Genomic DNA, 13,079 nt, shown 5'->3' on the forward strand with positions numbered 1-13,079 from the left:
ACTCTCCCTATCCTCTCGCGAGGATAATCGAGCTCGATCGAGAATAGGACGTTCGTCCATGAAAGGAAGAAGCAATTTTCGAGCAAAGGGTCGGATTATCTCGGTCGATTGGCGATAAAGTTCCGTTCACGTCGAAGAAAATCCGTTTTATAATACCATCGGCGCTTTTTGTCTTCGTTAATAAATCTCCGGTGCCGACCGTCCAGCGATCGTTTAAACGAATATCGAAACGAGGTTCGATGAATCGGCTGGTTCGCTCGTTGTTACGGATCGCGATCTACCGACCTCTTTCCATGAAATTCACCGAGTCGAGAACTATCGCTGCCGTTCAACAAAGACGACCAACTAAACCGTGAGAAAGATTCTTTGGATGACGGATTGCTAAGCGAGTGTGTCAGTTTCAAGTTGGCAGGTTTTGCTACGGGCGAATTCTTGCAATCGCGGAAAGTTAAGAGACGGAAATTCATGTGTAATAGACTTTAAATATATGGCTATATTCAACCTTTTTTTACGTAAAATGGAACGATATGATCATATTTGTAAAAATTGCATTTTGCGCGATTAATTAACTGAATATGTGTAATTTATTTACACGCCGAACAACTCCATCCAGAGGAATTTAATACTAGAATACGATTACAGTGTACCTATTCTAACAAAGAAATCAAAGTGATAAAAATGTACCTACTTATGAACAAGTATACAGCGCGTATATACAGAAAAAGAGCAAATTTCTCAGTAGTCACTACATACATCTTGCCTATTTATTATTTATGTTATTAGAACGTCGAGTAACTTGTAAGGGAATAAGCACTCGGAGTGCATACTTCAGAGCACCGTTGCTTCGTCAACGCCTCGCACAGTCGAACGAATAAACATCGAAGAATCACGCATGATGGACATCAGTGGACGTTGAAGAACAGGTTAATCGAAAATTAATATCACGTACAGCTCGCGACAAAAGTGGCCGCGCTGCCCACAGCCGGCCCTCCTCCGACGATTAAATATTATTATAGCGGATAACGTAGCAATTACCGTTTTTGCCTCGACAGCGGATATTTTGTGACGTACCGTCATAACGCGTATCCACGGTTGCCGCAATAAAACGTTTCTTGCAGCGCCGGAGAAAACAGCCTGTCGCGTCAAACCGTGCACTCGGGACACTCGTTTAATTAGAAATCACCCCGCGCGCGCGAGAGAGAGAGAGAGAGAGTGAGAGAGAGAGAGAGAGAGAGAGAGAGTGAGAGAGAGAGAGAGAGAGAGAGAGAGAAGGGGGGGTGTCCGTTCGATTGTTTTCTGACCTGCCCGCCCGAAACGATCCGCGAATTCACCGAAAATTTGGCCAACTTTTATCGGAATGCTCCTTTCGGCGATTTCCACCTGCGACGGGAATGTGGAGCGCGGGAAACGCTTGTTTGTGAGACTCTTCGTTCCTAATGATTTCTCAGAATTAAAAAATTTTACAAATTGTACGGTCTAGAAGAATGATTTATCGTACGATTTTAACGCGTAGCATTTCAAGTAACAGTTTTTTTAAATTAATTAGTTACTGAATTTAACAAAAATGTTCATTATTAATCTCACCTCCCCCAATTTCATAATTATGGATGGTTTAGTTACAGGCTAAACTCTCATTCGTGAATTTCTTCTTGAAATTTTAATTTCCAATATCCTAAACTTGGATTAAACTAAAGCGAGTGGCACTATCTACACACTGTACTGTCTACTCCCTTTCTTGCTACCAGCTAGTATTCAATTTCTCGTATAAAGCTGCAAAGAAATCGCGTCTTCCTCTAGCTACATACTTTCCCGAGGTTCAGTTAACGTAGCCATTCTTTCGTTCCACGCCTCGATTTCTATCTACGACACGATAGAACAGTAGAACCTGCGTAAAATCGTGTTTAAGGAAGTTCAGGGACCATCTGCTCGCGTGATGACTTTGATCCACATTCCGACTGGAAACTCGAGTCTAGGAGGACATTGAGCAACCGCGGTTACGTCACCCACCGCGAAGTTATAGCCACGATCGGTCTGGCTAATCACCGGCAACACATCACCGAGCACGAGGATATAGAGCCATTAAGTCGACGGAATATGTATGCGGCTGATGAAGTTACCAGGCGTATTCACGTGACGTAAGAGGCGATTAAAGGAAACTTCTGTCAAGCGGATCGATAGGATCGAGGTGGTTGGTTCTGACGCCATTATCTTTCTTAGAATATCAGCCAATTTGCTTTTCTTTTTTTTCTGCTGGTATTAGTATTCGTGGAGTTTTCCGAAGTGGTACAGTTTTGCGTCATGCGCTAAGAGGAATATTCCAAATTGGATGGAACGAAGTGGTTTGCGGTTTTGACTGGTACAGCGAGTGGTACAGCGAGTGGTAGAACGCAATGGAATTTTTGTAAAGTTCTTGATGTTGAAATTCCCATAGAGTTTTGAAAAATTTTACTATTGTAAAATTATTGTGCTGTTACTTTCCTTAAGCTATTATATTACAAATCTTTATGTTGCCTAGCCACGCGTCAATCACATCGAGATGGAAGCTTCGATCTTAACGAGTGTTAGTGACGATTAAATATTCACTGTTACATGTAGACTAATTAATCCCAGAGGAGATATAAATTTCTCCCATTGGGAGAACAGTGTGATCGATTGATTCTCGAGCGCCGTGATTTTCCGTATGCGGCATGTCTTCTCGTGTGTCGTGTTGCATGCGTTTCCTACCAGGCGATAAAATTGCACCGCTTAATGACCGGCGTTGATAAAGTTGCCTAAGTGAAAAAATATGCAAACGACTTTTTTCCAAGCTCCGTTGCGGCAGTAAATATTCAGAAATAGTCGATGAATCGTGTGTCGTTCTCTGCTGGTGTCCTCAAAATGCAAACACCTCGGCTTCGTCGCCTACCAATCCTTTCCCAATGAAAGGTAGCAAGAAGTTCTTCGTCCGAATACTTTTTATACGAAATTCCAATTTACAATTAGGTCAGTTGATCCAGTATTGAATACTCGTTAGTTTTTAGATATTTTAGCTATATATTGTAACTTTTTCATTTAACTTTTAGAGATAATTTATAAACATTTTATATTAGCAGATGTTTATTGTAGGCGCACAATTTTTTGAAATACAATAATGATTTTAACAATATTTTGAACAAATTTTATTTCGACTACTATTACTTACATTAAGTTGTTGGTGTTCATAGTGCGGCGTCCATACATGTTAATAAGATTGCTGTCATTTTAGTTTGCGGAATAACTAAATTGACAAGATAATAATTATAACGGATGCTACGACGGTACGATCATATTATTTGAAAAATAATAGCCGACTGATACCTAACCACCAACTTAAATATAATTGATTTCATCCATCGACAACAAGTGGAAACGTTAGAACTCTAAGAAATGGTCAAACTTCATATCAGGCACGTGAATGAATCGTATTAGGGTAACTCACATAGGGTGATCGATTAAACTCGGAATAAACAGAAGAAATAGAAATTAGACAGTGAACATTTTTTTTACAGTAAAAATAATACATCTATATTGTTTTACGAGAAACAACATTGACAAAATTCGATAGATCGTAGAATCTGAAAAAAATAGGCGTATAATTTAATTTTTTCGAGGTGTACGCGCAGCAGCGAGCAGCCATTACGATCAGGAATGTGAAACACTCGGACGCTAACATATGACATCCGGATCACAATGACACCTCCCATCGCGGAATGCTGTTCATCATGTCGGATCTCACCGTGGGTTACCACGGTAGCCACGACTTCATTCAACAACAAGATCGAGGAATTCTTTTTCGGGCCCGACTAGACTGCCCCGTCCGGATCTATCGGACCTTAATAAGAACAACAAAACCGTGGCGAAGAGAAGAGGTGAGAAAGAGGCGAGATGTAATTTTGTACGCACACTGTCCAACCGGATGGCGGAGACCTTCGTTCCTGCCTTTTTCCCCCGTGTCGGTTAAACGATGCGGCTTCTGTTTTCTGGAATCGCTTCTGCCGATTTCGCACAAATACCCCAAGCTGAGAAGATAGTCGACAATTTTATTTTCTACCTTACGTTTCATTTTTCCACGTTCCTCTTTCGGATGTTGCATTCAATTTGAAGACTAGCAGCTTCTGGTGTTGTCTATTTTAGAATTTTATCTATTTTTCATCCTCGATGTGAAACATTCAAACCTTCTAATTTAAAAGATTCTATATTTTTACAACATTTCAAACATTTATTATTGATCTTTTATATGACCTTACATTTTGCGACATTAAACTTGACAAAACGAATTCTTTTCAAGGTACCACCTTGGATACCCGTTGGATACGGCACAAATACCATAACCGAGTTGTTCATTCACCAAGTGAATGTACTTCTGATATACATAGGATACACATCACAAACCGAAAAGGTAAAACAGAGAATTAAATGAAATAATAAATTATAGAACGCAGGCAGATTTCATATTAAAATTGGCATTAAAATTCGAAAGAAATGAGAAGAAGAGCAGTGAAAATGGCTGAAACAGTGTCAGTGGCAGTGGCAGTGGCAGTGGCGCTGTTCTCTCCCGATACGCAGAAGCGTAAGACGGTAGCTCTCGCGTGCATTTCACCGTGACGGCCGCCATTGTCCATTAGAATCCGCACGTGAAAGCACGGCCGCGCGTGTTTTCCTCGCGACGCGTTGCGTGCACACCTCACGCAGACGCAGGAGAGACCGGCCAGGTGAACAGGCGGCCGTTTTTCGCCTCTGGACGAAGGAGAAGGAACTGGGGTGCGCGTCGAGGCAGGCGGTCGCATGATAAATGCATCCGAGCTAGCCGACGTGCAGCAAATGAGGGACGTGTCCGCTCGTCCCTCGCCCCGTTTCAACATATACGTACACGACGAACGTGCGCCGTTCCTGAGCACGTTAAAAGATTTGCCGACGGCAATGGAATTATAATAATACTGCTGCTGCTCGCCTCTACGCCAGAAATCGATCTTTCCTTCGATCGATTCTCGTCGAATTTTTTCTATTTTACTTTAAGCGTATCAAGAAGAATTATCGATGCGCCTCGATTAAGAATTGAAGCTTTGTGAAATATTTTTTGCTCTACATCTCTTTTTGCGCTACACTCACTCCATCTACGTTCACTATTATAAGTCTATCGTTAGTTAAACAACAACAAATATTCGTTATCTGATATGTATTTTATGAGCCACATGAGCTAAAATATTACCTTTCGTTGCTATTTTATTTGAAAAACAATTCGATCGAAGTGCCTGTTTGTGTCGATTCTAGTTAAAAGATCATTATTTACTTGAAGCAGTATTCGCGCGAACAAAGCCCAGCATTCTCTGCGTAATTTCGTGAACTGTGTCTAATTTGAATCATGTACCACACGTTGTCACATACTTTGCTCTACAGATCCAACTGCAATTTTAGATACCTAATTACCCTCCGGCTTCGTGTTCCATTTTCGAATCATTCAAGAAATGTGACCGATTATTTAACAACGAAAATTCTCAAGTTCACTTTTCCAACATCTCTCCATTCTAAAATGTATCATGTATCATGAATATGCAATCTCTTACTTCACTTTCCTCGCTCACAAACATCGCGCAGCCAAAAAATGGGCATACTTGAAGATTTTCGCAAGAAACATTCTTCTCCCCGCGCGAAGGGAAGAATCGATGGCGCAAGCCACAGAGAGGGGTTGATTTTTCTCATTGGCCGGGGGCGTGGGACGGTGCGAGCCAAGAACGAGCCAGCTTCTTCAAGTTTTTACCGGCAACCGGAATGACTCAGCGGCTATTTCTCATTACCAGGACGATATTTTTGTAAAACTGGATTTTCGTGTGAGAAAGCCCGCGACCCTGACTTATCCCTCCTCTGCCACCTCCCCTTTTCTTCTTTTTCTTCAATGTTCCCAGTGAACGATCGTTTAACTGTTCACGGAAATTCACTTGCGACTGAAACAGGGCATGCCTTTTCTTTTGTTTCTCATATCTCGTTTAAATGTACATACATACCTCGTGAGCCAATTCCACTGTCAATCATTCAACTTTCAGCATTAAACTACCTCTCTACTTTTTGAAAGAGAAAACGTGGGCAGGAAAATACGATTTTAGCTTGTCTTGAATGAGAACAACTGGCTGTTGTTTACGCGTTGTACCAATGGCTTGTACGATATATACTTCCTTTCTTTCATTTTGTGACCCTTACAGTATATCTTTGCTCGATTATCATCATAGCTAATAATGTAGCTTCTTTCGTTTTATCGTATAAATAGCTAAAGTTGAAGAAAACGCAAACTGTCTTTCAACCAGTGATAATTTTAAAAACATAATTACAGAATTGTTTGTGTCATCCGTACTAAATTTTTACACAATTTGAGCAACCACAATCATATTGTATTATAGCGTATCAATACTTCAGATTATTAATTTTCAATATTATTTAATTATTAAGTGAAAACAGGAACATATATTATAAAAGCTTAACGTTTCATATATCTCTTTCCATTTATCAATTTTGTTCGTTATCGGCTGTATCATGGAACAGCGTGCCGCGAAATTTCGCAATGCAAATGGCTTGTAACTGACCCACCGCAGTGTCGGACCAATTTAAGGGATCATTTCCCAGCTCGGCCATACTTCACATCAGACCGTTGCGACGAGGAGAGCGAACCTTGTGATGAATTGGTGGACCACACACGCTACACGTGTTGCATGTGCATCCTCCGGCTGCAATTTCGGATCCTCTTTTTGATTCACTTCCGTGCGAAATTTCGATTCACCGATCTGGCATCACGATCCGTGCATCTTTCGAGGGCAAAAAAAACAAGATTTAACGAGTCCTTAGGTACAGTTCGAGGAGATATTTGTCAATACGTATGTACAATTGAAAACGAGAGTAGAGTTTAATAAATTATAGCGGTTCGAATAACATTTAACGTAAAATATGATTAGATAACTTTTTTTTATATACAATAACTGCAACTTTGAGGGGAATCAGTGCGTTGAAGGCAATCGCATGCATGTAATTGTTTGACTCTTTGATTGTTCCACAACAAGCATGTCCTATCTCGTGCTAGAAACGCAGATTAAATATAGAAGTGATACATCTTTAATGAACACGTACTGTACAAGTACAATTTCATTTTTTATTGCAATTTCTGGTAATTTACAATAAGGTATATTTAACTCTTCTATTCGATGGTTGACACGAGAGAAAGCAGAGACTAGAGCGAGAATAGAGCCAGAGCACGGGGTAGTAAACAACCATATAGAAAATTATGCTGTCGCGCGGCAGCTTAATCATGCGCGGCAATTAACGCGCGGGCATGATTAATTTTTGTAGCGTGGTCGCTTCTTCGATACCCTGGTGGAGTCCCGGCTCTTCCACGGTCGATTTGTGGGATTAGCCGCGGTTCGTACAGCCGGGCGTATCTTGCAATTGAAAATTCTACTTTGTCACGAGTATGACAAAGCCACGTGGGCGTTCGATTCCGGCTGATCAGCCTTAATTCGGGAAACTTGTTGCTCGGACCTCGACCACGTATAGCGCGTAGGAATTTCCCTTCATTTTTTTCAATATCAGTTTATATGAAATTATATTAAAGCCTGCGACTAATTACGATAATACAGTCGAATCGATTAGAAGCTTAACTGCAAACGTCTAATCAAATTACATCGTATAATACTTATTCATTACATTTAAATCTGTTTTAAAAATAAATTTTGTAGAATATTACCTTCTACTGTAAATCGGTAAATCTCTGTAGAATTTTGAAAAAATCACGACCACGAACGAAACAATATTTTTTGACAAAATTTTTCTAGAAAACTTGTTGAACATTCGCCTCAGTGTGTGTTGAACCGTGCTCTCGTTTGTTTCCCGTTTTTCATTGCGACGGGTCGCGGAAATAAGATTGCTGGAAACGAAACAGAAGCTCACGATCTACGGTTGGTAAACGATGAACCGTGACGAAGAGGCGACGAGAGACTCGAACGATCTAGCATGGCGACCGTCCTCGGGTCGATTGCTCGTGCCAGACAATGATTCGGCCAAATAGAAACCGTAAATCGATGGCCACGTACCCTCTCTATTTCATAAGATTAACTAGAAAAATTGTCCTCAAGCTTATTTAAGCGGTTTTTGTTGGTCTGCGCCATTCGTGGGAATCGTGTCGATATCCGTTGCTATATAATTCCACTTTGCCCCCAATCTGGGGACCGGTACCTACGGAATCTCTTGTCACACTCTGTTTCCACGATCGAAAGCTTTACGAGGATGATTTCTTATGTTATATTGATCGAAATCGTGGTAAGTGAAACTTTCTAACGAGGGTTGCCCAAATTCATTAAGGCATGATATATTACAATATATGGAAACCGTGTTGTAAACGGTGTGTCAAGTTTTCAAAATAGTAGTAAAAAATATTGACAACTTCGACTTTGATTCATTCACATGTTTTATAATATTTGATGAAAAGTGGATTAGAAAGTTGTCCAGTATTTGCATCTCGATAGATATTAGTAAGTAACGATATCAATAATGATATTCTAAATAGCGATGACTGATTATTAAATGATCGAACTGGACAGTATCTCGAAGCGGATAATTGGTAAGTGAAATTTGATTCCGCAAGAAGAATAAGAGCATTCAACGGCTCGCAAAGGAAATCTGGCCGATTTTTGCCATTGTTCAAGTTCGCCGCGTAATTGCTCGTCACGTTTCCCTCGTTTCACGATTTTGCCAGGCGCGAGGCGAGAAACGAGCCTCCGATCAATCCGCGGAGGAACTTTGAGAAGCCACGTGCAGACATTCCAGCGCATCGTCCAACGTCATCTCTTCCCTTGATACATACCGATACGGCCCATTGAGCTCGCAGCGAGTGCACGCGTGCGACGCGTTCACCTATTCGTCTACTACACCTTCACCGGAACTCCTCGGACATCCTCGCGTTGAAAAACGAATAAGATTGACATGATTTCTGCATGTCACAGGACGCGTCCTCGACTTCGTTACATCGCATAATACCGGTAAAAGAAGAAGAAATCGACAGAATGTCTGTCGACCGTTTCTCGAATAGACATCGCAACGAAGTTAATCGTGTCTTCGGCGTTTTCTTCGGCGCCGCCCATTATTCATAATCGACGTATTCGAGAATTTTTCCGGAATGCGTTGATGGAATCGCGCAAAAACGTTTGGTAGTAGTGACTGTCGATGAGTGTAAGCGGACCTTGATGATTAAGTTCGCGCAGAGAATAGTTTCTGTGCATTGATTGATTGAAAACGGTCGAGATACGATGCGGTTGGTATTTTCATGCTCCTATTCGTTGCGAGATAGGAACTGGTCGCGAGTTTTAACTCGAAAATTCGCTAGTCACCGGATCGATAATCACTCTACATATTTTCATAATGATCGTTTGATCAAAATTCCTGCAGGTTTGTACAATCGAGAATATTTTTTTCGATAAAATTGTCGAAATGACTTACGAACTATTATATTATACAGGTATTACATTATAAAAATATTAAATTCCGATTTCTTTGAGTTTCAATTTTTTCTGGACGCCATATTTTGAACGTCTTTTAAACGCGTTATTAGTGAAATTCGTGATTATTATATTAATCGTGTCAGCTATCGCGAGAAATATCTATTTGAATTCTGGACGACGTAAAACGAAGCATGTCTATCAATGCCATGTGAATTTTCGTTTAAAAAATTGCATTTTTTCGAATTCTTATTCTTAATACTTGAGTACAGTTAGTCAACTAATCCCTTATATCGAACGAAGTTGTAGCTTTTTAGCAAATTACATTAACGAATTTTCTCATGTTGGAAGTCCTGGGAGGAACAAGATCCCCTCGTTAGCAGCTTGTATAAACAAGAAATCCTACCACCTTGTGATCTCGATTTCATAGGGCGACTTTTCGAATCGCTCGTGCTTGCGGGGGTGGCGGCTACCGTAGGAGGAGAAGGCCGAGTTGGCTCTCGTGGCTCTCGCGTTACAAACGAAGCCGACACCCACCTGTGTCCGGCTCCCTTTCCCTCTTTTTTCCCTACCTGTCCCTGGTCCCCTCCTTCCTGCCGCGTTTTACATTCTTTCTGCCGTGCATGAACTTGCACATGCTCCTCGAAGACGAACGTCAAGCTAACCGTTCGCGTATACTGTTCCTCTACGAAATTTTAGTTAGTTCGTAGTAGTTGGAAAAAGTCTCGCAGCCAATTCCATTTTGTGAACCAAGTTTTCCTCTTAAAATCTTTAAGTACACGGTATTGTTCTGATGTGAAATAACAACTTCAAATTTTAACTTTAATATACATATAATATTATATAATATGTTATGGTAACATGTAGAAATCCATTTACACTAGAAACTTTTCATAAAAGAAATACCGCAGATTCACGAGGAATTTCCGAAATCAGGGCACGTCGGCCGATTGTGTCCTCGCCGACATGGCGGATTCGTAGATCCATTGGCCGAGTAGCCGAAGCGATATTGCGACGTTTTTGCGCGACGCAGCGGTGTTCCAGCAGGAGCATTAAGACGGACGGACGTGCACGCGGGTTAGGCTGGGCCGTCTGAAGGCGAGATTACTGATTTTGTACGCCCCGGGGCGTTCATTCCACTCTAATGTCTCGCTTCCTCGTCTGTTTACACTAGAAGCTTCTGTTCCTCCTCGGGATGAAAGTGGAATAACGGAAGGAAAAAAGGAAACGCGTATTACACACGTGTTTGCCCGTTCCCGCTCGTCGAGATGAAAACCGTCTTATTTCCTTATCTCTTATTTCCAAGGAATGCGCGAGGTCTTTCTCGCGCGTTATCCACGGCCGACGCGTCTTTTTTCGCTGTTTTCTGCCCGCCAGACGGTAAAACTACGGCGGAATCTGTCGATGCAGACCGAGGAAGAATTAGACAACTTTTCTTAATGGAAGAATGAATGTTGAAAAACGTTGAAGAAGATTCGTTTCTCGAAGGCAAACAAAAATTTCGAACGCCTCGTTCGCGATGAACGTAACGAAAGGATCAGGAACAGCTAACGGCAGCTAACGAAATTAATCGATACGGTTGCGTATATGCGCTGGTATCTCGCGTGCCCCGATTGCACGTGTCAATCAAGCTCGCTGCACGGCCGGCATTATGCACGAAAATGAAGAGCGGCTTTCGACGCGCCGCAGGCGCGAGGCCTCGTTGTACGGTAAAACTAATCAAGCTTCTGGAATTAGCCCGTCCACGGACAGCGAGAGATGAAGAAAGAGGGGAAGATAGAGAGGGGGACGGGGGAAGAAAAAGGAATAACACCGTCGAAAGAATATGAAATTTTCCCTGGAGGCGCAGCGGGTCGTCACCGAAAAAAAGAAAAGAAATAACGAAAAAGGGAACCGGGAGCCACAATGCGCCCCAATTTTTATTCGAACCTCTCGTTGCTCGTTTCGCCGCGGCCAGTCCGCCGGACTTTGTTCCTTTTTAGCCTGGACGCGAACACTCGAAATTCTTCGGCCCATGAATGAACCTGGACTCCAACATCATTAATTAAACTTTCGGGCTACCGGGCTAGCGGTACTCAACCCGTTTTTTTCTCACCGCCGATCGCAATACCTAACCGCCTTCGAGACCTTCAATTCTGACTTTGTGAGAACGTTTTCGACGCCCGAGCTGTCTGACATTATAAAGTTACTATACACCGCGTTGCCCCGATGTTTTTCAACTTTAATAATTACTTATTAGAGGCCATTGATCACCACTAGCAATTAGCTACTTGGTCACAAGCTAGAGAAATTAATAAACGTGTGTTCTACACTATGAATTTAATTAAACGAATTAAATTATTCAGAATTGTTTCGATAATGTTAAACAGCGTCTGTTACGAATGATTTGGATAATCAAGTTCTCAACTTTCTCTAACCCATCGCATCGACAGGGTGTGTAAGATCAAAGAATGCTTTAGCCGAAATAGTTTGTCTACACGGCAGACAGCCAATCTGCGCGGATAAAACGCAAATATGAATACACGTACCCATGTAATAGATATAAATGACTCGGACGGGCAGAAATAAATCGTCGTGTGTTGCAGCACACAAGACCAGCCTTAATGTTTAAACAAATATAATAAAATTACCGAATAAATGTATATTATTATTAATATACAAGTTTCTTCACTTTCGATATTGAACGATACAGTAAGTATGTATTTTCATAAATCTCTTCTACTTGGAAAAGGCAAAAGCGAACGTGGAAATTGGAGGTGCTCGTTCTGAAATTCGTAAATTCACCGAACACGGTACCATTTACTTCCTTCCGATAGGCATCGTGAACCGTTAGGAAGGACACCACGGGTGGAACCGCGGGTAAAAAGGAGCGACCAGAGTAGCCGAGAAAACGAGCAGCAGAACGGTGAACGACAGAAGAAGAGCGGAGAGGTGGAGAACCGGCCGCGTCGGCTCGATCAAGCGTCGATGACTGGACAAGTTTCCGCGGATGGGTATCCTGGTAGGGCCGAGAAATGGCGGCTGAGGCGACAGCCTCTCACGCCCACTCTCTCTTCGACGCAGCCACTGGAAACACCGTCCTCGTCGAGTCGGGGCAAATTAGGTAAAAACAAAAACAGTTCGCCCTCTGCCTCGAAAGATATTGCTGGCCCTTTCAGCTCCATTGTGCGCGATAATGGACCCCGAGTAATTAACCATGGTCTCGTCCAAGCAGTTCCAACTCACCGACCATCGATCTAACCGCGAAATATCCGACGACCATTCTTTCTTTCTTTCATTTCCTTCTACTTTCTCACGGAAGCAAATCGTTGCAAATAAATCATTCATTTTGCTATTTTTGCCATTTTTCCAATCTAATTACGCAGAAGATTTCATCGAAGATCGCCAGAACAAAAACCGCGATTACTTAACGGATAAACTATCTCGGCTAGAGTATTTTAGTGTAACAGATAGAATCGTCCAATGATTTTATCTCGATTCTATCTCCATGTAGTCTCTATCGATCATCCATCTTGAATCCATATATCCATATATTCTGCAATATGAAAAACAATGATTATTAAACTGAATTTTATAGGATATATATTT

At 41.7% G+C, this 13,079-nt stretch overlaps 1 protein-coding gene across 2 annotated transcripts in view; it reads right to left on the reverse strand.

Annotated features, from left to right (window-relative positions):
- Positions 1-7,292: 7,292 nt before the first annotated feature.
- LOC143432212 (QRFP-like peptide receptor) overlaps positions 7,293-13,079 on the reverse strand; it is a 106,766-nt gene continuing 100,979 nt past the window's right edge. For both annotated transcript variants that reach the window (XM_076908981.1, XM_076908977.1), the window contains one exon: positions 7,293-7,302. The gene's annotated coding sequence lies outside the window, so the exon portion shown is untranslated. The remainder of the gene's footprint in view (positions 7,303-13,079) is intronic.

Source organism: Xylocopa sonorina, unplaced genomic scaffold (genome assembly GCF_050948175.1).
Source record: "Xylocopa sonorina isolate GNS202 unplaced genomic scaffold, iyXylSono1_principal scaffold0059, whole genome shotgun sequence".
Taxonomy (NCBI): domain Eukaryota; kingdom Metazoa; phylum Arthropoda; class Insecta; order Hymenoptera; family Apidae; genus Xylocopa; species Xylocopa sonorina.